The sequence below is a fragment of the Manacus vitellinus genome, unplaced genomic scaffold (assembly GCF_001715985.3).
Source record: "Manacus vitellinus isolate BGI_N305 unplaced genomic scaffold, ASM171598v3 scaffold_2_pilon, whole genome shotgun sequence".
Taxonomy (NCBI): Eukaryota; Metazoa; Chordata; class Aves; order Passeriformes; family Pipridae; genus Manacus; species Manacus vitellinus.
In genome coordinates this window covers 17,604,625-17,631,881 of record NW_021940208.1, presented here as the reverse complement: position 1 = coordinate 17,631,881, position 27,257 = coordinate 17,604,625, and the positions used below count along the sequence as shown (strand labels likewise).

At 45.6% G+C, this 27,257-nt stretch overlaps 1 long non-coding RNA gene across 3 annotated transcripts; it reads right to left on the bottom strand.

The window, feature by feature from the left end:
* Positions 1-992: 992 nt before the first annotated feature.
* On the bottom strand, positions 993-24,822 carry LOC108639434. Of its 3 annotated transcripts, none has more exons than XR_001920480.2 (5): positions 18,531-19,848; positions 16,746-16,905; positions 15,614-15,791; positions 7,181-7,433; positions 993-2,038 (listed from the first exon to the last, which is right to left on the bottom strand). It is a non-coding gene; the product is annotated as an uncharacterized LOC108639434 (long non-coding RNA). The 3 variants fall into 3 exon arrangements; XR_001920479.2 differs by lacking the exon at positions 993-2,038 and adding an exon at positions 24,457-24,822 and having other exon boundaries at positions 6,674-7,433; positions 18,531-18,642; XR_001920478.2 differs by lacking the exon at positions 993-2,038 and having other exon boundaries at positions 6,674-7,433.
* Positions 24,823-27,257: the final 2,435 nt, after the last annotated feature.

Genomic DNA, 27,257 nt, shown 5'->3' with positions numbered 1-27,257 from the left:
ATTAGCTTAGTCTACCTGTTTGCCACATCAGAAGCTCAAGCCTTCCCTGCAGCAGGAGTGCTCAAGATCAAGCTAAGTGGCAAGAGGCACAGCAGCACAGAGCAAGGAGGACAAGCAAATGTGGGGGTTTTTATAGCTACACCCTTTTAAAATCTTGCTTCTATTGTTAAAAAGTGTTTGACTTAAATGACGGTCATTTGGCACAAAGGAAGTTCATCCACATGCTTCCAGCAGCCCTTAACCTGTTAAGGCAGCAAAACCTCAATTCCTATATTTCTGACCTCCCAAAAGTTCCCTGGTAAAAACAAGAAAGACCAAGCACTACAGCTTGAATGCCTGGAAAGACCATCTCCCCACATATCTTACAGCAGCAAGAGGTCACCATTTAAATGCTTTTTGCAAGACACCATTCAAAAAATTAGGCTTACAGAGGGGAAACTAAGGACGCGTGCTGCCATGTTTGTCAAGTGCATTTGTTACCAAAAATTAAAAACCATCCCAGCCCAGGGGAAAATGCCTATCCCCTAAACACCAGCCAGTGGCATTACAGATGATGAAGGCGTGCAGCAGTGCAGGGCCACCAATGGCAACTGGAGTGGGGGGTTGCCCTGGCAGCCCCTGCCTTGCTGCCAGTTCGCTCCTGGTGCTGGGGAGGCGTGAAAACTGCCAGGAGGAAGGACGGTGTGGAGCTCTTGCCCATGGCCACACCATACTGAGCACAAGTTGTGGGTTGTGCCAGGGCTTGGTGCCACACACCTGGCTTGAAAATGTCAGATGCACAGGGAGCAGAGCACCGGGCTGCAAGCAGGGATAACAGGCACCAGCCCTCTGAAGACTCAGCTATGCAGTTAAAAGTAAAATCACAGTTCTCTTTAAATTAAACTCTCAAATTTGTGTGGTGGTGATCCTAGAGGAGAGAACTTTGTTGTAGAACGTGCGCTGGTAAATGATTGAATAACAGTGACTCATATTTCATTATCTGACTTGTCGCTTACGCTCGCTTTGGTTTTGTTGACACGCATTTCTACTGATGCCTGCCAATAAGGAAGGTGCTGTGAACTACTACTGTAATGTAAAACTGGAACTGGGAAATGCAGGTGAGGACTGATCACAGCCTGAGCCCCTCAGCACAGGAGCAGCTTTAACAGCAGGTTTTTGGGACTGAAGGCTTTGGGTTTGCTTTGTCACCCACCGGTAGCAAAGTGCTGGTGGGTTTGTGCTCTGGGGCAGGGGCTGAGAGGCACAGCACCCATGTGGGTGTCAGGGCATTTCACAGGACTAACCCCTTGGATCCTGCCTGGGACTGATGGCTGGTCCAAGAGTTACATGCCAGGAGGTGTAATAGTCTCCAAGTAGGAGGCTGCCAGTAAACCCGCCTATGGCAGGGGCCCTTCCTTGCACCAGCCCAGCTATGACTGAGACTCCTTCCAGCACTTTCCTTTGAGGTGGAAGAAGGAAATTATCTATTTTTGGGGAGCATTTGCACCAGATGTTCAGTGACAGCAACAACATCTCTAGCACTTCATGCTCTGATTCCACGCAGGAGCACTGAGGTTCTGCCTCTGCTAGGGGTCACTCGGTGGTGACCCTACCCCCTTCCTCCTGCCCTGCCTGACATCCACTGCTGCCAGCCCTGCTCCAGGAGGAAGTAGTGAGTTCACCTCCCCCCCAGCTGCTAGAGGCTGGATCTGTGCTCCCCAGATAGGACAGGAGTGTTGTCCTGCTGCCCCACCATCCCCAGGCAATCAGTGCCATTCCTGTGGTGCCAGGGGTGCTCAGGGACACCCCTAATACCGGGAGCAGCACCTGCCTTCCACACACCCACAACAGAGAAGGGGAAACCATAATGTCAGTGCTGTCACAGGGTGCAGCATTGCCAGGATGTGCTACTGCCTGGGATTGATGCCTCTGGTCTGTCGGCCTCGACGCTCGAATTTGAGTCCCCTGTTCCTACTGACGTGGGCTTTTCTTTCCATCTGAATCATTCAGTATGCCTTTGGAGCACAATGGAGCTGTGATTTTTTTCAAAGCCGCCAGCCTGCAGGAAACAGAAGGTCTCTGAATAAAAGGGAGGCTCTTGTTACAACTTCCCTCTTATTTACTGTTCCCAGTAGCAGAGAAGTAAAAAGACAATGAATGAAATGGAGGATTAATCATGCGTAGCACTGAAATATAAACAAGGAGACTACACATCCCAGAGCAGTGCTCCAAGCCATGGCTCGTGCCTGCAGTGTGCAAAAATCTTGCAGCACCATGACCACCTGGACTTAATGAAAAAGGGCAAAAGGCAGAGGAGGCTCCACAGGTGGTTTTTCAGAGGTAAACTAGCAAACTGGGAATTTTACATGGACTTTTCTCTGTTCAGTGCTCTCAAAAGTTGAATTCAAGTTGATATCCCCTGTGCTTAATCACTGGTCCATGACTTTTGCAGAGGAAACTCCCTATTTTCCCATTTTTTCACACTAATTTTAAAACAATAAAAGTTCAGGACAACTCCTTTGTCCCACAGAAGACTTTAAAAAATGCTTCAGAGAGAACCTACTGTGCTGCACGTTGTGTAGCTTTGCTCCTAAAAAGGGTTGTGGCCATTAGGCTTGCTCCCTTTTCTACTTGCTTTTGGGTCGGTATCCAAATACCAAAAGATTACTAATCATGTTCCTCATTTATTTTTTTAAATCAGAGTATTGATTAATACAGTAAAACCTGTATTTGATTTTCAGCTGTAGAATTTGAGCATTCACCCCAGTCTTTGCAAAGGTGTTGAGCACCTCAACTGATAATAAATTAGCCTTGGAAGGTTGTTTGTGTGAGGCAGATTACATGCATACAGCTTTGTGAAGGACTTCAGTGAAGCAAAACACAGGAAAGAAATGTGGAAACAGGGATGTGTAACACAATTCAAATGGCCTGAAATATCTGTAATAAATAGCTGATTTGTGTATCCGAATATCTGCATCTGTCAGGTAAGTTGATTTTTCTGGCCTTGGAATGATGCATTTAATGTGAGGGTTGAAGTGAAGTGGAGACCATAATTGTACAACTTACAGGGAAGCTGCTCCTTATCCTTAATCAAAAACTCCAACAAAGCTCTAAACTGTTCTTTTTACAGTTCTCTTTAAAAAGTATACATGAAAAAGTTAGTGAAAATTTATTTAAGCCACCTGCAATAATAAAACTGAAGTGACCCAAGTCTGAAAATACCACAATACGTCTCTAAGTGAATATAAAAAGCCAGAACATGTGATATAATTAAGCTAATAACCAAACCCAACCGATGTGTGTTAATACAAGACTTGGAGGATTATGTGAATACAAGTCTAGGAAACCAAAGCAGCAGTGCTGCTTAACTAATCTCTGCTAATAACTCTGCTACCCAGCCTTGGCGGCCTGGGGCAGGCAGCGGGCAGGGAGCAGGCAGCAGGCAGGAGCACTGCCAAAGGCTCCTGGCCTTGCTGTCTCCCTGCTTGCCTGAAGGCTTTACAGCTTGCACTGAGGGATTTGTTTCACTTTCTCTTTCTGCTGTGCAGGGCTGCACTGGATGGGTTGCAACATCCTCCATCAATTACTTACCCTGCTTGCATGGAAATCAAAATATGTATTCTTTTTAATAATAAAATTAATTTTTTTAATACTACCTTTAAAGCCATGCTGATGCTGCATTAAATTCGTCAGTGATACCCTTTTAAATGCCCTTTCTAAATACTTTCTAAGAGGGGAATTGCATTAACCTCTAAGCTGCAACTCCCCTGTTTACACACAAGCAAAGGTGCTGCCAGCCTGAGCCTGCCAGGTCCATCCTGGCCAAGACCCCTGCAGGCCCCACCAACCCAATCCCCTGGCACTTGCAGCCTCCAGGTGACTCATCTCCAGACTTTGATTTGCCAGTGGTTCCATGGTGAGGAAGAGAAGGTGGGGAAGAGCTGCCTGGAGTCTCTCATCATGGTCTGAGTGCTTCCCAGATAGGTCCTTCATTGCTTGCCTTTGATTTTATTCATTTTAGGGTAATTAATAATAGAGAGCTCCTGAGCAAACCAAATTTGGACAGTCTTTGGAGATCCAGATAACGAATTCTGGGAAGAGTCTGTTTTTAATCCTTCTACCCACTACAGCAGATGTTGGAGGATCTCAAGTCAGGATGTGGGTTTGCCGTGTGACCTGCTGAGGCCCCTGTGGTTGTGGCATCCCCTGAGCTGGAGAGACTGATTCTGTCCCAGCATTTTCCCATGAGGATGTGCACGCTGACAGCCTTGGGAGATCACGGAATCTGTGTGGCACTGGCTGACTCAACCACACACTGCCAATGCAGCCAACAGCAAACGCGGTTAAAAGAATGATTTTCCAAAAAGCTGCAGTTCCTCAGGGCAGTGAAATACTGAGGTTGACTCAATAGTTCATCCCTATAAAAAAACCCTCCACTCCTTCAAGAAGACTTACATTCTACACAGATGATTTTCATCACGTGCCAGTGAGTTACTGTGAGGGAGGGAGGAGCTGTGATGACGATGGAGCCGACTGGACTGGTGCGGCCTCACCTTGAATATTGTGTGCAGTTTTGGGCACCACAATATAAGAAAGATATTGAGCTCTTAGAGAGCGTCCAAAGAAGGACAACAAAGATGGTGAACAGCCTTGAGGGGAAGCTGTATGAAGATTGGCTGAGGTCACTTGGCCTGTTGAGCCTGGAGAAGAGGAGACTGAGGGGAGACCTCATCTCAGTCTACAACTTCCTCATGAGGGGAAGAGGAGAGGCAGGCACTGATCTCTTCTCTGTGGTGACCAGTGACAGAACCCACGGGAATGGCCTGAAGTTGTGTCAGGCGAGGTTTAGGTTGGATATTAGAAAAAGATTCTTCCCCCAGAGGGTGGTTGAGCACTGGAGCAGGCTCCCCAGGGAAGTGGTCACAGCACCAAGCCTGACAGAGTTCAAGAAGTGTTTGGACAATACTCTCGGGCACATGGTGTGACTCTTGGGGATCGTCCTTTGCAGGGCCAGGAGTTGGACTCAATGTTCCTGGTAGGTCCCTTCCAGCTCAACATGTTCTGTGATTCTGTGACTCGAAGCAGGTACTCTGAGACCAGGAACTGCAAAATGTTACCTATACCAGCGGCACTTCTGGGGGCAGTGGTCAGACTGGGGCATAAGTAAGACTGTGCTTTCATATTTTGGTGTTGTAACTGAGCTGCCAGATTTAATGTATTCCATTTCCAGGGGTTGATGGAAAATGCAGGGATGCTTGTGGTGCTGGCTATTCAGAGAATTGCAAAGAGATAATGGTACAAAATGACCTGACTCCTGGACTTTCCCCCACTGCATCCCTGCCAGCCCAACGGGTCCATCATCCACATGGCCCCATTGTCCCCCCCATCCCCATGAGTGGCAGGTGTTGAGTGGGGCTCTTGGGGCTCCTTCTGGAAACGCAGGACGCACCACCTACCCACCCACTGCTCATCCTGGTATTGAGATTCCATGGCAGTCTTGTCACATTCCACTGCTAGGAAATCCTGCTCCGACCCATGGTTTTGAACCTCCTGGACAGACATCCCATTGCTCTTATAGGCATTTTCCCTGAGGCCTTGAATTCAGGAGAATAAGATGTTAAATGAGCTCTGAATATGAACTGAAATACTTCCATAAAATCATCGGATCATAGAATCACTTAGGTTGGAAAGGACCTTTAAGACCATTGAGTCCAACTGTTAACTCAGAACTGCCAAAAAGTGCCACAACACACATCTTTAAATACCTCCAGGGTTGGCAACTCCACCACTTCCCTGGGAAGCCTGTTCCAATGCTTGACAAAATGCTAATAAGGTGTGCTGGATTTTTTTTTTCCCTTTCCCCCCTAACTTTCTAGTTTCAACTTCTGCTAGCAGAACCTTGATGAATCTTCATGATGAGAAGATTCCCAAAGTTCATAGAGCTTTGCTTGCTTTTGGACTTGGTCATGACTACTCCAGCAAGTCACCTGGAATTTTGTATAATTGCCATTATACGATAGATTGAAAAACATAGATTATATATTGTTATAAAGTTTGAGGGTCTGTCCTTGCCAGGGTCCTCACAGGCTTTAGTCTCCTTGCCAAGGCTTCCGGGTGCAAGACCTCTGGCAGGGAGCCTTAAACCTCGACCCTCAAAATTAAGGGGAATTTCTAAAAAGGGAGTTGTGTGTTCAGTGTATCACCCAGCCAGGGCAAGAAGGAGCACAGGAAGAGGGGTGCAGGGTGCTTGCTGCCTGCTGTCCCAGACCCCTGCGCCTCTCTCCTCCTGTGTCCCACGGGATGCCGCAGGTAATAGGAGCTGCACGAGGTGGTGACAAGCTGCCGGCGTTCCGGGTGTTTGATCCGAGGAACTTACCAGTGAGACAAGAAATGTCAAGATTACATCACATGAATAATTTTTTTAAAGCCCTGAAAAAGACCTTGTTAAAGTCCGTGTCTCTGCAGTGTGATCCCAGCTCCTTTTGGTTTTGCTTTGCATTTCCACTTCATAGGAACAGGCAGGCATACCCTCCCCCCAGATATCGCTTTTTAAAATCCTTTCCTTTGATTTTACAGTGCTTTTGTTCACCATGGCCTTGGCACTCACTGGGGCTGGTGGAGCAAGTGCCCCCCAAAGGAAAGATGTGTGGGATGCCCACTGGGCCGTGTGGAGCAGGCCATCACTCCAGCATCTGAAGCAAAGCGCAGGCCTTGGGCCTTTGGGGATGCTGGCTGCAGCCCAGCTTATCTGCACTGGGAAAGGATGGAGAAGATGTGGAAGTGGAGCTGCCAGCCCCTTTCCCATGTGTTTGCTTATGTTCTGGGTGGGCACCCTGGGCAGCCCAACTGTGCTGCAGGGAGACACCATAACTTCATAGAGCAAAACTGCACCTCGTTATTCCACTGATTTTGCAAAACTATTAAGGAGCATCCAACAGAGTATGTGACCCACACATGTTTAATTTATTTTATGGTTTCTGTTATGATATATGCTGGATGTGTTTTTATAAAATGAAGATTTATTGGAACCTGGAATTTTATGGCTTTAAGGTTCAATTGAGTCCAGATTGTGAGTTTCTCCTTTTGGAAGAGGAGAAGAAGGTTTAAAAGAGCCCATCTGCCTGTGGCACTTATGAAACTCTGGGCCAAGGATGACACCTTTTCCCTTAACTTCTACTATAACGTCAAAGCAAAAATTTACCATCAAATGTTATGTCTTCCATGTGTGAGGCTGTAGATATAGATCGTGGAAATTCTGTTGGGTTTCTTTCTTTTAAGTAATTATCTGTGCCATAAGAAAGTCAGGACTCGGTGTAGGATCCAAGGATGAGTGGCGACGCAGCACAAACCCAAACCGTGCATAATTATTGACAATGTGCCTTCACTTCAAAATGTGCTCTTGCGCTCTTGATTTTTCTCGTAAAAGCACAGCGATGCCTTTGCTGCCTGCAATGCTGAGGAAAGCAGAATGTTTTTAAAACATTGTAAGAGTGTAAGAGTAACTATTAAACACATTCCACGTATTCATGTAAAATTACGCACAAACCAAAGCATTTTCTTGGATGGTAAACATAGCTTAGTAAAGAATGACATCAGTTCAGAAGAACACTCAGACGTTTGCTCTGGGATCTGCCCAGGGAGGTGGTAGATGCCCCATCCCTGGAGACATTCAAGGCCCCTGCTCATTGCTGGGGGTTTGGACTAGATGGCCTTTAGAGGTCCCTTCCAACCCAAACCATTCTGTGATTCTAGGAAGTAGCTGTGTTGACTTCTGTAAAGGTATTTTGCCTTTGTGCCTGCCAAGCATGAGCAGGGCTGGGGGTCCTTGTGCTGTGGGGTTTCAGTAAGAGAACGTCTTATGACTGCCTACTCAGGAGCCTGGGGGAGCCAAAGTGTTCATCATCCACATGCAACATGGCAAGAAAATAAGGAAACGCTATATTTTTGCTTTGCTGCCAGTGTCAAACAGCCCCAAGTGCTCTGGTAGGAAGCGAACAGCATCCAAGGAAGCAGAGCCTGAGTCCAGCTCTCCGGTTACCACGACATAAGTAAACAAACAAGTTTATCACAAGTAATGAGGGCATTGTGCCAGCTTCAGTTAAAATAATGAAATGAGGAAAAAAAATCAAACCCAAACCAACAAATCATTACAGCATGAGGAAAGTCCTGAATGAAATTGATTGTTCATGCCAACTCCAGAAATATATCTTGTCGTAAACTAGGGCCTCCACATCTGCTTCAGCACCAGCAGATTCTTTATAAACAGCCTCTTTAATTTTATCTAACAGCCTGTTCACAGACATGCAGTCCAAAAATACATCTCCTTTTTCTCCTCACACTATCCTGAGCTTGGCAGGGCACCAAACATGAGGTTCAGCTCCTAGTTCAAAAAAGCCCTTCTTTAAGCATTGGCTGAACTTGATTTAATAAAAACTCTGTCCAGCTTCCTCCGGGCAGCACTAATGGGATGCAGAGCCCTGCACTTCTCAGGGGCTGTTCCAAACCTGCTCCGTGTTGGGCAGTAAGATTTTTTTTTATGGTGAAACAAAATTACTTTGCACGGGAGTTGGGGAACAGGCTAGTGTTCTCCAGAGTGTCTCCGAGGAGTGCAGAGCTTTGCTTTCAGATATGCCACCCTCTGAAAATGAGAGTGAGCAGGCAGCACAAGCCAAGCAGAAGCCACACAATGGGATGTCCTGATGCCACGGATACTCCAAGGGATGCTCCAGTGCCTCTGGTATCCAGTCCCCTCCTCCTGCTGGCCCTGCCTTCCCTAGAGGAAGGAGAGAAAATCATCAAAGCCCCTAATTTGGCTTCCAATCCCCAAGTTCCCCTGAGAGGGGAGATGAATCCATCATGCCCCCAGTGTGGCACCGCACTGCCAAGTGCTTATAGGTGCTTCTGAAGGAAAGACAGGGTATTCACTGACAGAGAGGGGGTGTTATACTGGGGCTTGTTCCCAGAGGTTAGCCCCGACACCTGTAGCAGGACAACCACCTCTGCACCTCCTGATGCTGATGTTCCCAAGCACAGCACCGATTTTCTGTCTGCTGATTGCCTGGGAAAACTGGAAGGGGCATTGGCTGCCTTTTAATGTCAGGACAAGAGTGGCTGATGTCACCTTAGAAGATGAAATACCTCCCTGCTTAATTGCAGACCCAAATTTCTCGAGGAAACTCGCACAACATCGCATTCACCACGATGCAGGATTTAGTGCTCATTAGCTCAGTAGTTGAAAATGTTTCATAATTATCCTGTTCGACAATCCAAGGCATGGATTTTGAGCCTCAAAGTTTGCAGTGATAAAGAAATATTAATGGCCTGGCACATCATGATGTTCAGGGGAAAAGGATGTTTAATAGTTTCTCCTTATGGTTCAGTTGTTTATTTAAATTACTTGGAAACTAAACCAGCAGCAAACATAACCACTGTTGTTGGGCAGCACAGTTAACAGTAAGTCGAATTTATTTAGCAAAAGATTAAATGGAGTAAAATAAAGGAGGGGGTAATTTCTTGAGTGTTCAGTGAGGCAGATCCCATTGCCAAGACATGGAGGAGGATCAACAGAAATCCCCCAGAGCCCATCCAGTCACTTGGTCATTCTGACAGAGGCAAATGAGCAGCACAGATGTCAATGAAAGGAAACTACTGCTTTTGGCAAAGGATGCTGCAAGTCTGTAGTGATAGAGAGACTCTCAGTTGCTCTGGGGGATGCTGGTGGCACCCTGGTGTTTTTTATCACCTCCTGGAGGGATTTTCTGAATGATCTTTGTGGTTGTGCCAGGAAGGCTTGAGAGCCTTGTGCTGCTTGGCTGTCAGTTCCCAGCAGCGCTTGTCCTCTGCAACAGGAGGAAAAAGTGGGGTTTGCTGTGGGGGCTTGTGATCCCTCCAGTCAGGTACCAAATTGTACTTTACAAAGCACTGCATTCGTCCTATGATACCTTACTGATCTGAACATGGCCGATGCCAGCCAGCTGAATTTCAGCTGAATATTTAGGAGAAACAAATCAAAGACAGTTAAATGAATCGGAGAAGTGGGTTTAGCTGCCCAGCTGTGAGCTGCAGTACACTGATCCTTCCTCTAACATACTACACCAGGAATGTATTTCAGTTCCAAATTATTAAAAATCTCTCCATTTTGCAAATCACATTTCAGAAGCTATTTTAGTTGTACAAGCATCCATTTGTTAGTAGTATCAAAGTGCTAGTGATACCTGTGTACGCTCTGCAGGATTTCCTTTCATAACTACATTTCACATCTCCCTAGCACAGGTTCAGATAACCTCAGCTGAGATGTACATGTAGATCTCCCCAGCATTTCTTTTTTTGGCCTGTCTCATGACTAGTTGGGTCAAATGGAAAAGCCACTTCTGAGTTAAGAGGCCCAGAGGGATATGGTGGGCAAGGGAGCAGGATGTAGGCATGCACAGGCACATCTACTCAGGTGGTGGCTCTACCATCTTTGGAGAGGGATGGGGTTTTCCAGAGCCTCATCCAGCCAACGTTGGGAACTCTCCAAAGTCCTTTCAGCCTTGCTTACTCCCACTGGAGCTTGCAGGCAGTGATACTCTGTCTCTGCGCATTCTGTACAGAGTGCCTCTTGAAATCCTCTCAGGCAGAGATGCTAAAAGCCTTCTCCCAGTGAAGGCCGGAGGATCCAGCTCACTTGGGCTTAGCTGATACTGCACTAGGAAGAAGGATAAGAAGGAGGCTTGAAAAGGTCACACTGAAGCTGCAATTTCCAAACCAGTGTGAAGGAACTGGATGCCTTAACACTCTCCAGATTAAACACTTGTTCTTGCCTGTTAATGGAATGTGCTGTAAAACAGCATCTTCTTTACCTATTCAAGGACAATTAGAGGGAGGGACTCGCTAATACTCAGGAAAAAACTCTTTGTCTGCAGAGGCTGCTTTTCCCCACAGGTTGCTGGTAGAAAATAGTGGCTTGTGAACAACCTGAGTCAATGGGGCTGCAACAACAGCAAAACTGGAGGAAAGAAAACACAACCTCACAGGAAACTTAAACAGTAAACAGAGAAATAACAGGTCTGAGGCACCCATAGGTTTCCTGGATTCATTTCCCTCCTTTTCCAGCATTTTGCTGAGCACTATAGCACTATTCAAGCCATTATTACATTAAGAAGTTTTTTGGCTTTTCTGCCTGCAAAAATACTCATCACTTTTAAATTGAAGGCATCACTGTCTTATCTGGTCTGCAGCCAGAGGGACTGGAAGCAATAGAAGTGTGAACTTTCTCCTTCATCTCAGAGAACATTAACTTCAAAGCCCAGCCATAAACTTTCAGATGTAATGACTATTTGTCCAAAAGAGAAACACATCAGCTTGATCAATGACTGAAAGGTATAAAACACAGAGGTTACATTTGCTAAACACTTGGGAAAAATACATGGTTTTAGTGGGGTGTGTGGAGGTGGAAAGTTACTACTGAATTATTTGGGCAGGCGGGACTAAGGGGCAGCATCAAGGTTGTCATGGGTGGTTGTAGGTTCAGCACTGAGTGGTTTCTGTCCCAGAGGAGGATGGGTTGCCATGTCAGAGTGTGCTCCAGTGTGCCCTTGGATGCAGATCTTCATCGTCAAGTGGGGACCTTGTGGCTGTGCTGGCAGCCACACTACTGTGATGCTATTCCAAAAAACTGTGGGAGAAAACATTTCTTCTTGCAGTTGCTCAGACAAAGCATTCAGGACCACCAGCACTTTCTCTTGTGTCTTTCTCTAGTCTCTGACTAGAGAAAAACCTGCTCTGGGTGCAGCTGCCTTTTCCCTTGAGCTCCAGGGCACAGGGGTCGGGTAGTCAGTGTGCTAACAGAGCTGGTAAGGCATGCTCAGAGATTTCAGGCATCTTTGGTAAGATTCCCCACATCCTTCCTATTGTTTTAACATGCTTTCCATTTTTCTGATGAAAATTCCATGGAAAAAGAGCGTAAGGATGTCTTTTTGTTTCCATGTCTTGAGTATGAGGAATCTAGATGAATGAGAATTATATAATGTGACTTTTTTCCCCAGTAAGCATTGCCTTTCCTGATAACATCCCTTCTCTCCTCAGCCATTAAGGCTTGTGGGAGGAGCTCAGACCTCATCCTCTCTCTAGGTGGTGGGTGCACAATCCTTGTATGCAGCACACAGTGCTTGGGGTGAGCACTTTGTAGGATTAATCAACTATTTGGTGAAAGTGTTTTCAAAAGAAGTAATTGGGACGACTTGCTGCTAGGCACCAGCTTCTGCTTGCTGAGGCTCCAGGGCTGGGGAATGTGGTCCAGACCTGTGTGATTCCCCTGTCTGAGGATGGAGAGGAGGAAGTGCCAGAGTACGAACAGAGATTTTGAAAGGTTTGTAACATCTTCTGCCAACATGTTTTTTGAATCAGCCTTGCGTGAACAAGTGAGAGCCCGGAAGAGCCGTGTCATCCTTGAAGGACAGCTGGGCTTGCTGGGGGGCTGCTCCATTTGGGATGGGAGACAAATGGTTGCTGCCACTGCATGGGGAAAAGAGATGTTGGTGGCGTTGCTGGCTGCTCCACAGGCTTTGTTAGCACCTTGCTTTCCACCCATGCTGTGCTTGTCTGTCCCCTAATCCCTCTGCAAGGTGTTAAAATGCCTCTATAGGGAACCAAAGAGCAAACATGAGCCCTTCTTGTTCACCATATATGCTTATGTCCCCAGATCCCTGTTGGAGTGAATGGAGCTGATGGGGTGCACCCAGGTTCCTTGCCACACAGGTTGGGTGATGAGATAGTGGCTCAGCTGTTGAAGTCTCTACCTGCCCCTAGATGTTTTCCGGCCTCTAGGAGGTCTCAGTGGCCTTCTCCAGGCTGTCCTCTCTCCCCTACTGCATTCCAAACTGAGCTCCTCCCAGCATCCTGGGGAACAAGCTGCGGGGGTGGCCATGAAGTGCTGGACCTGAGGATAGCAGTGGGGGCTGAGATGACATTCTGGAAACGTAAAGAACAACTTTGTGCTGAATCCATCTTGTCACTCTCCTCCTCATGGCACATCACCTTCTGCCCTGCCTTGGTCTCAATGGAGACTCCAGGGACAAGGACAGATAATAGTGGGTAGAAGTGGGGCAAGAGGAGTAATAGGGAGACAGGTAAGTAATTTATTTTAAGGGGCAGATGGCTTTACTCAGGCAAAACCAGTGCAATACCAGCAGGTCCCCCAGTCAGTTGATCCCTATGGGTGTTGGTGGAGCAGTGCTCAGCTTCCCCTGTAACACCACTGTTGGAGGGAGGCAGTCGGACTCCTTTTCCCCTGCAAAGTCATACCTGTGCTTTGTAGGCATGTTTCAGTGCATTTCAGTCTGGTCTTTGTGAAGGGATCCACTATAGCAATCCCTTTTCAGTGCCTGGAGTCCTATTTTTTACCTCCACTGGATCATGTCCTGGGCTTCAAAGCCTACAGGGAGCAGTGACCCATTTTATTACACTGTCATAAAGCAATGGCCTTTCTCTGTTCCTGTATAAATAATAAATAGTAATTATATTTGTACATGGAGGCCTGCCAGAGGCCATGAGTATGACTTGAGATTTACTTTGAAAAAAGGAAGAAGAAAACAAGAATCCTGACAGCTTTTTACCTGGCTGCACAGCTGTGCTGAAAGAGGTGCCCTGCGGATCAAAGGGAACCCGCTCCTGTTCTCACCAGGTGCTGCAGTGCTTCACCTATTAGAGCAGATATTAGTTATCAGGCAGCAGTGCTATGAACAGCACAAATGTGCACTTTGCTCTTCAGAGGCTAGGAAAGCCAGAAGGATGCCAGATTAGATTTAGGAAAGCACATATGGATGTGTTGCCTTCTTCAGCCTTCCTCCATTGCTCTGGAGGAAGACAGAAAGCACGGCTGTGGACAATCACAGCTGTAGAAGCATAATTGCAATTGCTGTCTGAGAGCTGCTTAGTGCTTCTGATAATCCTTGAGATCTGCAGTGAGTGCCTACAGTATGAAGGGGGAGTATTTGAAGGGAGCATATTGGGGGCAGGGATAAGAGCACAGGAACAACTCTGCAGAATGATTGAAAAAAACTACCTCTAACCTTTCAGTGTTTACATTTCACTGAGGGAAAAGATTGTCTGAGGCAAAAGCACAAGTTCAGAATGAAGCCCAGATTTCCTGATCTGGGATTTCAGGAGTTTGGAAAGTGTCTCTGATGCAAAGTCCTATATTGTGGCTTTCTCTAAAGGCTGAGCTCAGCTCTCAACCTCTTCACTGGCCAGAACTACAGAACCAGTCCACTGACAGCAAATTCCACCAGTTCTCTTCATACATTCAAAGGGATGCTTAGCTTCTGGGGACATAATGGGAAGGTGACAGCAGTGAAGTCTCATTTCAGTGTCGGGATCAACTATGTTTCAGAAAAACCTCCCTCTAAACCCCATACACTGCATAACAGATGGCACATCTGTTTCTATTTCCAGTATGATCTCACTAATCACTTTTTAAGAATCTAGCATCCAGGGTTAATCAACATGAGCTGAATTACAGTAAAGGTTCCTACAGCAACAGAAAAATCCTGTGCAACTCCCTTTCCTCAAGTTACCCTCTTGGACAGTGAGGTTCATCCTCTGAATTCTGAGCAAAGCCTCACGATCCCTGAAATGCCAGGGCCTCTCTCCAAAGACCTTCTGCCTCTCTAGGCCTTTGTCTATTTGACAAGGCAGATCTGCCAATAATTGATTTTCTGTTTGGTAGTCAAACTAAAAGCTAAAATGCATGGTACAGGTCAACCCCAAACCCCTCACAGAAATGGAAGGGCGGATTCCCAAGGAGACTTTGTCCTCAGCCCCAAGGCCTATGAAGAGAAGCTATCACCCACTATAACCCACTGCCAGTGGGGGGAAAGCCAGGTGTTTGTAGGTGTGCTTCTTTTAAAGTTGATTTATTTTAGCAGGACTTTTACAGTGTGCAGCTGGCTGTGGCGGCCAGCAGACATGGCAGTGTCCAGGCCAAGAAGACATTGGGGCTGGTGAGGGACTCCTGGAACCCTTTGGGGACCACCTGGTTTAACCTGCTTTGGCTGACCCTGTTTGAGCAGAAGAGATCTTGGCCTAGGCAATCTCCAGAGGTGCTTTCCAACCTCAACCATTGAGTGAGATTTATTTAAACCTCTGGCATAAAGCACAGTTATTTTCAAGTATTCCATCAATTCTCAACTCAATACAGGAAATGTGGCTTTCAAGGCCAACAGCACATTGAACCTTTACCAGACTGTGAGGTCAGAGATTCAGAGGGGCTTTAACAACTTAACAAACCAGGGAACTACAAAACATGCCATGCAAGTCAGACGTTTCTATGCAACAACCATATGATCGAAGGTTTCTCACACAAAACCATTTGCTGTCAGGACAGAGTGGAGCCAAGTCAGTGTGATTCAAGTTTTTAGAGTCAATTTTGTAAAACTTCAGAAGGAGTTACTTAGTGCCACCCAGTGTTGGCAGAAAGAAAAAGGAAGGTTAAATATGGTTACAACTGGGTGTAGCCCATTGAAATAGGAAAAAAATCCCAGTTCTTGCTTTCTGTATCGGGTGAGCAATTCCACAGAAACTGTGTAGCACTGACGTCCAAGAGATAGGTGTCCCAGAGCTGAAATGGCTTAGCCACCTTGTTAAAAAAACTTACCACTTTGTATATTCACTTTTCAAAGCAGGTAATTAGTTTGAGATGCAGATGGTCCCTTTTGCCACAAGACTCACTCCCCTAGTCTGACATCAGTGTAAGTGAGAAAGTTGTGCTGACTTTTCTGGTTAGGTGCTCAGGAGTTTAGATGAGAAACAACTGTATAAGATGTATCTCTTTCCTAGAATAAATAAATACAGTTAGATATTACCTTTTCCCCACTTTGTCTCAGATGTTGCACATGACCTGACTTTTCCTTGAATCCTTTAAAATGATACAGGATCTCATGTATATCAGACATGAAAATACTCTCCCAGTTAGGATCTTTGGATGGCTGAATAACTGCACTCATGCTTTTGTCCTTCAAAGGACTATATGGAATCACAGAATGGTTTGGGTTGGAAGAGACCTTAAAGACAACGTAGTTCCAATCTCCTTGCCATGGGCAGGGACACCTTCTACCAGACCAGGTTGCTCAGAGCCCCATCCAACCTGGCCTTGAGCACTTGAACACATCATGGTCCCATTTAACAGTCATGGACAGTGAGATTCTGAGCAGGCACTGTCCTCCCCAGACGGGAGAGCTGGGGCATGGCCAAGGGAGGATGGAGGAGATCTGGAGCCAAGAACCCAAGTGGGAAAGCTGGGAAAGGGAAAGCAAGGCCCTGAGATAGCTCAAATCCACCAGATATTGGTGGATCAGGGCCTCCCAGGGTTGTGGCTTCACTTGTTGTGGCCATGGCAGAGAAATCCTCCTTCTAACATTTTGGGCTCCTTCACTCTGCTCTGAAGTATTCTCATTGCCCAGAGGGAAAAAAAAGACAACAGTGGTTTGAGTGATTCTCTGCCCATTCTTTATTTCACCTCCTAGAAGAAAAAGGCTAAGGAGAGACTGACACAGGAGTTTATCTCAGACTGATACAACAGAAACCCAACAGCAAGCTGCAGAGTTAGCTGTCCTCTGAAGTGACATCACCTCCATGAGCTGCCATGCTGGCACTCCATATTTCTGTGTGGAAGGGCTCCCTACTGGCATCTTTACTTTTTTTTTTCCCACTCATGAAGCCATCTACCAGTCACACAGCCAATCCCTTGGATTTGTGCCTGCTGACAACAAGTCTCCTTTCTCACTTACCTTTCACTAAGTGCTGGGAAACAGGCCAGGCAGTGTGGCCACATATTACGTGCTGAAAACTCCTCTTCTGGGGCCAACACACCTGAGGTGTTTTTTTCTTTTCTTGCCAGTCCCATGAGGTTCCTGGGGGACCTGGGAGCTGGGTTGCCTCTGCTGGCTCCTGTTGAAAGACCTCCATGATCATTAATTGCATCTGCATGTCTCACTAGGGCCCTATGTATCCTAGGTGCTCTCCACAGCTATGAGAATCTTAGTCCTCCTCTTACAGAGCTCATAATTTAAAACCCAAGGCAGAAAATCACAGAAAATTTCTGTGACAACCGCTCAGCTCGTGCCTCAGGAATTCATCAAAAAGATAATTTTCCCAAAGAAGGCTATGGGACACAGTGTGCACAGAAGGAGTTGGTGGAGGAAGGAGATCAGACAAATACAGCATTCTTGGAAAAAAAAAAAATATCTGTGTGCATCCCCCCAGTTAGGAAGGTTTACAGAGTAGGTTCACAATGAGAGACAGTCCCCGCTCCGGAGGTTTTACAGTCTCAGCAATCAGAATGAAATAGTAGGAAGGGGAAAGGCAGAAGCAGGAGACCTGTCAGTCCCTGTGTTACACAGAACAACTCTGCTCAGTTTGCAGGTCTGAGGCATTTTTAAGCCTATAAATAAACTGAGAACGTTAATGATGCCATTAATCTCCACTGGCTGCCGTCCCAGCTATTTTCAGTGGCGAGGTTACCTTGTTTCTCCCAGCAAAAGTAGGTCTCAAGGGGAGGGTCAGGCGAGCAGTGGGGATGGATGCTTTGTGCCCAGGGCCGGGGCCAATACCCTCGGCGTGAGGACACTGCCACCATCCTTGGCAGCCCAAGGAGGAGGTGTCCCAAAAGCCAGCACAAACCAGACAAAACCAGACATCAGACAATAAATGATGGGAAAAAGCAGAGTGCTGCCAGCTGTAGAGGGAAGCCTGTGACTGCCCCTGGTGCAGCCCTGTGGCAGAGGTGTCTTCTCCATCTCCTGCAAGGAGATACCCTGATGGAGACCCTCTGCTCCTCTGTAGCTGCTGGGAGTCTGCTCCACCACCTCTGCCTTTCTGAGGACAGGAAGTGGCAGGGCTCAGAGCTACAGAACAGACGGGAGCCCAGGACGGGACAGGCCAGGGCATCCCAGCACACTAGCCCGGGGCAGGGAGTGGCTGGAGTGCAAGTCCCTGGGGAAAAGCTGCCTTGAGACAGCTTCTTGCCCGGTATAGCTCTGAGGTTCATCTTACAAGTATACCATGCTTTTGTTTATTTTATTATTTCTGTTACAATATGCCAGGAAAAAATATTATTCCTAAAAGAAAATAAGTTCACACTTACTGGAAAAAGGTGCTTTCAAAAATCAAGTCTACACATTGCTTTCTTTGACCTGCCTGCTCAGATATCCAAGACAGTTGGATACCATCACAGAGAAATTAATGTTCCAGTGCCACCAGAAAATAACACTGCCCAGCTTTTTCTTTTCTCTTCTGCAATGAGCTCAAGATGTTGAGACATTCACCAAGTAATATTACAAAAGAATCATTCACACTCTGGTCCCAGGTGACATGTGGCTACTGTAGCTATTAGGACTTACCCTCCCTCAGTGGTATAAGAGTCAGTTTTCCAAACTTCTCAGGAAGTACCAACTGTTTTTTGTTCTTTGTGTTGCTTAGTGTTGTTTCCTGAATGTTTATGTCTACAGTGGTCTGAATGCCTTTATAATGTACCAACTAGGAAAAATTAAGAGAAATTTGGATATTTTTCTTACCTTAACAATGATTTTTTGGGGCCAAAGTCAGCAACTTCTCTGTGGAAGATCCGGCCTACTTGACCTGGATTGAAGCTCACAAACAATGCAGTCTGTTCTCCCTCAGGAACTGCTACAAAATGCATTTAATTTACTTGAGTTTTGCTATTTTCCCTCAATTATATCCACTGGACAATCTGAAAGCACTGCTGATGCTATGGTTTCCATGCTGCACCTGCTGTTTACCCTCTTCTAGGGGACATGCAGGATATGATCATTGGTATAAACTGCAGGAGCATCACTCTCAGTAGGGAAGTGGGGGATAAAAAGCCCCTCAGAGGTATTCTGTGTCTGAAAAAACAGCATGTCCAATAAAGAACAAAATTTCAACTGCAATCTTGCACAAGATACACAGAGATACTCCAGACAGACTTAAACATTCAACTTGACAAATTAATCAGCTTGTCAAGCAAAGGAAGTCATTGTGGTCAGAGTGGTCATGGAAGGTAACTAATACTCTCCATTTGCAGCATCAGGCAATTAAGAATTTAAAATATTACAAGAGAGGAGAACTGAGATATTAGAGAAGAAAACATATACACAGGAGTGAAGACAGCAACATATAAAGGCGGGAAAATGGAAAAGAAATGCCAGAAATGTTTTATATTGACCCAAATAAATAACAACCTCAAATGAAATGGTTCAGGCTTGTTTCATATGGTAAAGATACAGGCTAAGCCAAGTGAATGGTCTCAGGCTAGTAGCAAAGAAGAAATTATTCCCCTAGAGCAAAAAAGGCATCTGTTTATTCATCTCGGTTATGAAAATGTCCTTGTCAGATATTGGCTTAGCTCTCTCTGGGCAGGTCACTTACCTCCTCCCAGCTTCAGAAGAGACCTCTAAACCACTGTCCCTGCAAACACGATGCACCTGTGCAGTTATCCCTCTTCTTCCCAGGAGCACTGAACTACCTGAGTGGTCTCAGAAGGCACAGACCTTCCCTATGCCTGGAAAATCCTGCTACAGAAAAATGTGACTGCTAGTAGCAGTAATACTGGAAGAGATCCTTGTACTTCCCTGAAGCCTCACCTGCACAGAATCACTCTGTGGGGACAGGGTTACATTAAACGTGCCTTTCATGGCAATACCAGGCAAAAAAATTCCTCCTTGCTCACCCCACTGCTGACCCCAGAGCATGGCTACTTGCTGTCACAGCGCTTCCTCGCACCAGGAGAGAAATACCGAGGACCAGGGTCCAGAAATGATCAGTCATAAATAAAATCTAGCAAAAACTTGTTGCTGCTTAGAAGAAATCACCAAAGAAAAAACCTAAGTCAGGGAGTTCCCTGCTTGGCACATCAATGATGAGGTGATGCAGCTCAGAAGTTGGAAGGAGCAGCTAGAGAAGCAGTGGGCATTGCTGCCAAAGGTTACCCTCAAACTATGGCCAGTATTTCCACATTTCCACAAGGATGGAAAGAAGGGTGACAGTGTCTCAGACAAGAAATAGGTGGATCAAGGTGGGAGAGCTGAGCCCTGCACCCAGGCTTAAGTGAATTGATACACGCAAGCCCTGACTGACAGCACTGGTGACTCCAAGAAGGCCTGAGGACTCACACCTGATCTACACATTTTGGGGAGCAAGAAAAGTAGTGATTCATCAGATCAGTCATAGAAATGTGAAATTCTCTTTTGTTAATGCTGACAACTAACTCTTATATTTGCCTGGTACAATGGGTACAATGCCTTTCCTTAGGGATACTCAGGTATGTGGCAGTAGAAGCCCATTGTTGCCTTCTGTAGGACCAAGATGATGCTGTGCTGGCCAGGCAAGAAAACAATGTTGCTGCTTTGGTTCTAAGCGAGTGCTGAACAGGACAAAAGAACACTGGAAAATGCCCACAGCTACATAAATGTGGCATCCCAGTGTGCCCTGAAGCAGCAGAGCCTCCTAGTGCTGCTGGTCTGAGTGGACTGCGTTAGCTCATTCGGGTTTCTCAGAGTCCTGGAGGAGACATTAGACAGTTGTGAGATTCAGTCTCTAATTAGGTCCCTGTAGTGGTAAGATTGCTTCCTTTATAATCACTCAGTGGGAACTAGTACTTTATCCTCTGTACTCAAATTTTTATTTCTTTCACCCTCATTTTCTCTCCAATGCCTGGAATCTCCAGTCCACTGGATGACAGCTGCAAAAGCCTATGACATTCACTGTAAGGATGATTCTTTTCAGCTGCTTCACATTTCCTTTTGACAAGCTCTTCTAGTGATATTTACTGCAACTAATGAATTAACTCACAGCTGGACCACTTGCTAGTCTTTTCAATCCAGAGCTGTTTTAAATCTTGATTAGCTGGTTTGATTTGTAAATCTCACAGGACTGCTAACTCCAAGCTGTTCTGTCTTACTCTGTGTTCAGGAGACAGTTCCTGGTTATGCAGAGCAGTAGTACATTCAGGGGGACTCCACCTCTCCAGCAGGTAGAAAAACAGTGTATTATCCAGAGGAAGCAGTTCAGTTCACAGGGAAAATTATTTAAATAGCTGGAAAAGAAAAAGTCTTGGTATTTTAAGCATCTGTGAAAAACAATGCAATGCAATACATATTACATTTCACAAGCATCTTGCACAAGTGATATTACACAAATGCATCTTTCTCCATATTTTTGCAGATCCTCTTTTCTGTTTCTAGCTTCTGAGCACATCCCTAGCAGTCCAGCATTTCAAATTAGGATCCTTATTTGAGTTCAAACATGAAATTAGTCTAATTTGTATAGATTCTGCCCTCTCAAGTCCCAAGCTTCTTATAGGGGTCAGCAGGTGTTCGGCTGTTGTGACTGTCAGGTCATTTGCATTTTGGCAACCAACTGTGGCTTTAGGCACCCAATTTTCAGCGATTTGACTCCCAATTCTAAAAATTTGGCCTGGAGGTAAGCAGCAAACTGGAATTTGTAGCCCAGAGCCTGGGAACATGCTAGTCATGTAGTTGCTTAAGTTCAGGTTGAAAAGTGAATGCACATGCAGGCTCTTCACTTGTTTGAAGACTTACAGCAAACCAGGAAGTTATTAGTATCAGAGCCCAAACTGACTTGAGAGTCAAACAATATCAAACAAAAGGTGTCACCCCCTTTTCCTGTTTATATCTTGCTAGTTTAGAAGACAAGGGAGATGAAGAGTCAAAGAGTTTCTCAATTTGGTGCAACAAGGCAGTTGAAATCGAACCAGCAAACTGTACATCATAACAGTAAATACATGGCATCTCTCTCCTCAAGACTTTAAAGTTTTTGCTGTACTTTTAAACAAACAGGCAACCTATTTTGAAATGATGGGGTGGAGCAGGACAAAAGAATGCAGTGCAATAGCATTCAAGAGTTTAGACAAAGTGAGCAATAAATGAAACTACAGGGGAGGGTAATGGTCTGCCTTGATATAATTATCTCAGGAAAACACTGTAACTAAAGAACTTCCTCCTCAGAAAGTGTCATTTGATTTTCAAATAACACAGGTCATTAGGACTACAGTTCCATGTTGTGTCTGCATGATGGTTTATCAAAGCAGGATCAAATTACTGCCAGAGTCCTGGGAGGAAGCTCTAAGGTAAAGGAAAAATACTGTACATGCTGGCTTACCACAACACAGTGTAGAAATGAGCAGAACTTGCTGGACTCATGGCCCAGCCTCATCACATCAGCACAGCACAGGCCAGACTGCACCTAGCCCTCTGTTTTCACTGCTGGTGAATACAGTATTTTCTTTCACACAAGGACAATTTTAAAAATTGTCTTTTCTAAAAGGGAACTGGACACAGTCCCTCCTTGAAAGATGAGATTGACCAGGAAACCCTGCAGAGAGAACGGTCAGCATTGGGAAAAATGGAGTACTGACCTGTTGGGATGTGGGGTTGTTGGGTGCCTGAGCTCTTATGTGTTTTGTCAGCCACTGTGAAGGCAACAGAGCCTGGGAGTTGCCTTCCTGACCTCCATATTCTTAGAAGATTTCTCAAAAGACTCATGTTGGGCACAGAAAAGCTGGTACTGAACAGACAAAAGGCAAACCCCAAGTATATTTATTTGGTTTGACTTAAAATTGGGTAGGTCATAGTTCCCAGCATAACTTGGGTTTTCTTTAAAAAACAAAACACTATCAGTAGGTGTCAGTTCCCTTGGAAAGGTTTCCTTTGTCTTGAAGGAACAAGAGATTGAAAGAGTGAAAGAACCCAGCAAATGAGTCCTCACGTTCAGAGTTATCTGGAGGTTTGGCCTCGTTCTTTATTCCCATCCTATCTTGCTGAGGCACTCACAGACACACAGAATAAATTTCTAGTAGGTAATCACTCCCACAGAGCCCTACGCTCCTCAGTTTACGTTAGAAAAACACTCTTTGTACTGCAGAAGATTAAAAAAAAGGAGGTGCATTTTCTTTTCAGCCCTTGATAAGGTTTTAGCTGCAAATGCAAGGCAAGAGTCACACTGTCTTCTTTCCACAGAGGCTGCAGATGTCAAACAAAAACATCACAAATTTCCTGGCTACCTAAAGGACACCTGCTGTACATGACTTGCAGGCATCACCACCTCTGACAAGATTTGTTACCTACACCATTGATGTACAAATCCTCAAGAGAAGGCCCAGAAGTTGGCTGTCCCCCAAAATGGCCTCTTTTCTCCACTCAGGTCACTTTAGGGGGCGCTGAGTAAAGAGGGGTACAGCAAGTAGCTGCCAGGCTCCCAAACAGATACTTTTGTGGCTACAGTCCTTACTAGACTCTTTCATTGTCCCAAGCTTCACCACTACAAGGGAAGGAAAAGACTGTTAACAAGAGGGCACAGGACCACGGGATGACAACATGGATGGCCCCACCGGCTGGCAGATGCAGTTGCATGTTACAGCTGAGTCAGTCTAACAGCTTCTTGCCAAAGATGTGGTCAGCTCCTTACTGGCTCTAGTACTGTGTTCCCACTCCTGCCTTTGCTGACTCCTACCCCCTAGAGTGAAATGCTGTTTCACATATCTAAACCAAAGAAATCAAACTAAATCAAGTAAGTCTCGTGAGTCCCAGCCTAGATTCTCAGCTGCTAGACCTTTCTTACAAATTGGGAAAGGAAGAAAAATAAGGAGAGGGCAGAGACAGGACCTTTAAAGGCTTGGATTCACAGTGATCCCATACTATTGCCCCTGCCCCTCCTTCTCTCCCCAGCTATCCCTCCAGCAAGCTCCAGTTTCAGACCACAGTACTTCTCAGAGGCCTAGCCCATGGAGGAACCAAGCTGCTCACCAGCTCCTTCCTCAGAACACGTCGACCTATTCTGTAACCAGCAATCACAGCACAGATGGAAGGAATAACCTCTCACCTCAGCCTCACCTGGGTGCTGAGCAGGAGGCAGGAGCTGGGAAGCAGGATCTATAAATCCTGAGATTTACCTGCTCACACAGTCCTAGCAGGTGTCCCAGTGATGGGTGGTTCCCACCTGAGCTCATAGATGAGGAGGAGGAGGAAAGGAGGAAGAACGGTTTCAGATGAAGTGGAGTTAGGCAAGACAAAAGAGTGCTTGCTAGCAAAAGAAAATGAATGATATAAATAAAGATATGAATAGTTTTCATGTTTAAACAAGAAATGTGAAAGGTGAGAAATGAAGCAGAATTAAGAGATAGCATTCTGGAGAGTGAATGAGAGAGATTTACAGCTCAACATCAGTTCCTGTGTAGCTCAGGTCAAACACTGCTTTGCATTTGAAAGTCAGCTACACTGAGTGCTCTGAAGGATCCCCTTGGCTGTCCATGGTCTACAGTCAAAAGGTAATGCAGAGCAAACCTCTTCAAGGCCTGACATGGCTCTCTCTCGCACTGTACCTGAATGCCTCACAAGTATTAATTTCATACATCTCAGGGGTACAGGAGCACCATTTTTCCTTGGAGAATGAGGGGCAAAAGGCAGAAGGATGGGAGCAGCTTACCGAAGGGAGTAACTGGCAAGGCAGAAACCTGGATAAATATGGCCTAAGTCCCAAGCTAGCATCTGAACTTCCAGACACACCCTCTTCTCCTCCAAAACATAAGAAAAGAAGAAACAAATCCAAAAGTATACAGCAGTGGTTTAAGTCATTTTAGAGTCTTGGCTGCAACCTCCCATGCAGCAATCACCACGCAATCCTGGCTGCTTTCACCGCTACCATCTTACCTTTCCCTGTCAGGTTTTCTGTTGCATTCTGCCTGAGGCAGAAGCCGTTTAAGCTTTCCCATTACTCTACGTGTGGCATGCAGTATCATGGGGTATCTCACAATTTTTGATGCTGAGTTTTTGACTCAGAGTCGAGTTTTTAACTCAGGCTATTTCATATCACTTGTATCTGCCTTCTGAAGGTTTTCAACCCCTATAAGCAGCTGACAGAAGGAATATGAGTGCACAAGAGCCATCCATGCACATGGCTCAGGTTTTACTATCTCTGCTTACTCTGAGATTTTTGGTATCAGGGCAATTATTGGAGTTGCAGGCGATAGCCCTTGAGGGCAACAAGAATCTGGATAGTGAACCTGACCTTAGGCCAGCGAGCCTAAAAGATCTGTGTGCAGCAGAAGCTGGTTTATAGGAATGAGCTCCTGCAAATTCGTTTATGCAAACTGATGTCCGAAGTGCTGCTGGAAGCATTTATGCGATAGATACGTGACTATGTGTTCCTATTCCTAACTATTCCTATGTGTATCCTCTCTGCCTGCCCTTCAAGGCTTTGCTCTGAATATAGTGATGCATAATATTCCTGAGGAGTCTTGGGAGAGAATGCAGAGGGTCAAGTTTGCTTCAAAGCAGATCTTCAAACATCTGTTTGTACTTATGGCACGAATATTTAGCACAGTACAGCACATAGCTGCCTGTAGCTTCAAGGCAAACACAAATGCTAAGAGGTATTAAACACTCATAAACAAGATAGCCTGGAGCAGCTTATCAGATAGGTGGTAATGGGTGGGGAAAGGCTCACTATATATTTAAAGCCCAGTTGTTTTCCCACTGAATTTTGCCATGTCAGTAACGGGCGAGGGAGAGGAAGACTCTCGTGTGTTTTAGCCTGGAAATATTGCTCAGGTCAGTCAGTTCTAACTTGCTCCTGCTGTGGCTCCTGCTCGCTGTTCCATCAGGGTGTAAGGGCAGCCTCAGGCCAGCCACTCTCTGACTCATGAGAGGAAAGAGACAAGGGCCAATGCCAGCTCCATTTTTGACAGCTGGGTCACCACTATGGCAGGTTACTCCCATGGCAGAATGGAGATTACCCAAAAGGATAAGAGGTAATATCCCTGGCAGCAGAGGCCTTGCTAGCCGGCCATACAGGAGCATCTGGGGGAGACTCTGCCCTCAGATTATTGTTTGGTTGGAAAACAAATGAGCAGATGAAGACATTATCACCCTCTGTTGCTTGATACCACTCTACCACCAAAGGCTAGAGTGCAGCTGAGACACAAGGACACTTTTACTATTATCTGAGTGAGAGGTATCATGATTAATCTGATAGAAATTATTGGTGCTTTAGTCCTTTCCACACCTTCTAGGTGAATCATTTGGCTGGCTTGAATTGTCTATATCATCTCCTATTAGGATCAGATGATTGCCAGTTCTGGTGCAAAGAGGGGACAGAAACACGGGGTAGAAGCTGTAAGGACCTGAGGTACAGAAGCAGTGCTGTTTTTGTTGGGCATAAACTACTATAGACTACATCTGAATATTTCTAGTTCACAGTCTTCTGTCTAGTCTAACCCCATGTCCTTGGAGATTTCAACTCAGATGCCATTTGGAGCAGCTCTGCCCTGGACGTATGTTGACCGTAATCTTTGCCAGCAGAGCAGTAAAAACAGCTGGGTGGGTCAGTCACCTCACCATCATTTGCCAGACCTTATTTGTCAGAGGCCTAAATCACAACACAAACACTAGAAATCAGCCCAAAATGGATATGGCTAGACCACAAGACCTGAAAATTCTCTGAAAATGTGCAGCCTAACTCAATAAATAGTGCCTTCTCCAGGATAGATAATTTGGGTTCTCCAAGCAAAACAGTGCCAAAAAGAAAAGCAAATCACACCAATATTTTTGGCAATATGGAAACATCCCTGAATATTACAAGGTACTTAGTACACAGGCAGAAGCTTCCAATGTAGATCCACATTCACTTCTGCATTTCTGGAGGTGAAGAGGGGTTTTCAGTCATGTTGAGCTAATGCAACTGAGCCAACAGGAATTAAAGCTATGCCCTTTACTGCCTGTTGAGACATGGTGAAAGAAAGCAGCTACCTTAAATCAAAGGGTCCAGATTCAGGGAGGTACTCCAGCTAGAAATCAGAAGGCAGTTTACAGATACTTTGATAACTTGAGCTTTTATCATTCCATAGGCCCCCAAGATCAGTTGGTGAGAGCTGAGTAAGTTTCCTCATATGGTATTTGAAGGCAAAGACAATCTACATTTGCTTCCCACAGGCAAGCTCAGGCAGCTACAGCGTGTTATAAAAAGAGGAGATTAAATGCAAGTTTTGCAGCACTACTGTCTGCAAAGATACAATCGGTTCTATCATTAGGAGCTTAAGAGTTAGGATTTTAAATCTGGTGTAGGCACCTTTGAAGCACCAGTTTTGTCAAGAATATCCCATGCTTTGTCCTATCTTGAAAACTGAATTGTTTAGTTATTAGAAGAGATTAATGTAATCTCTGTGTCTATGAAATTGGCTTTTGAAACTGCTTGCTTACTGTACTATCTCCAGTGCAGTGAATGAAATC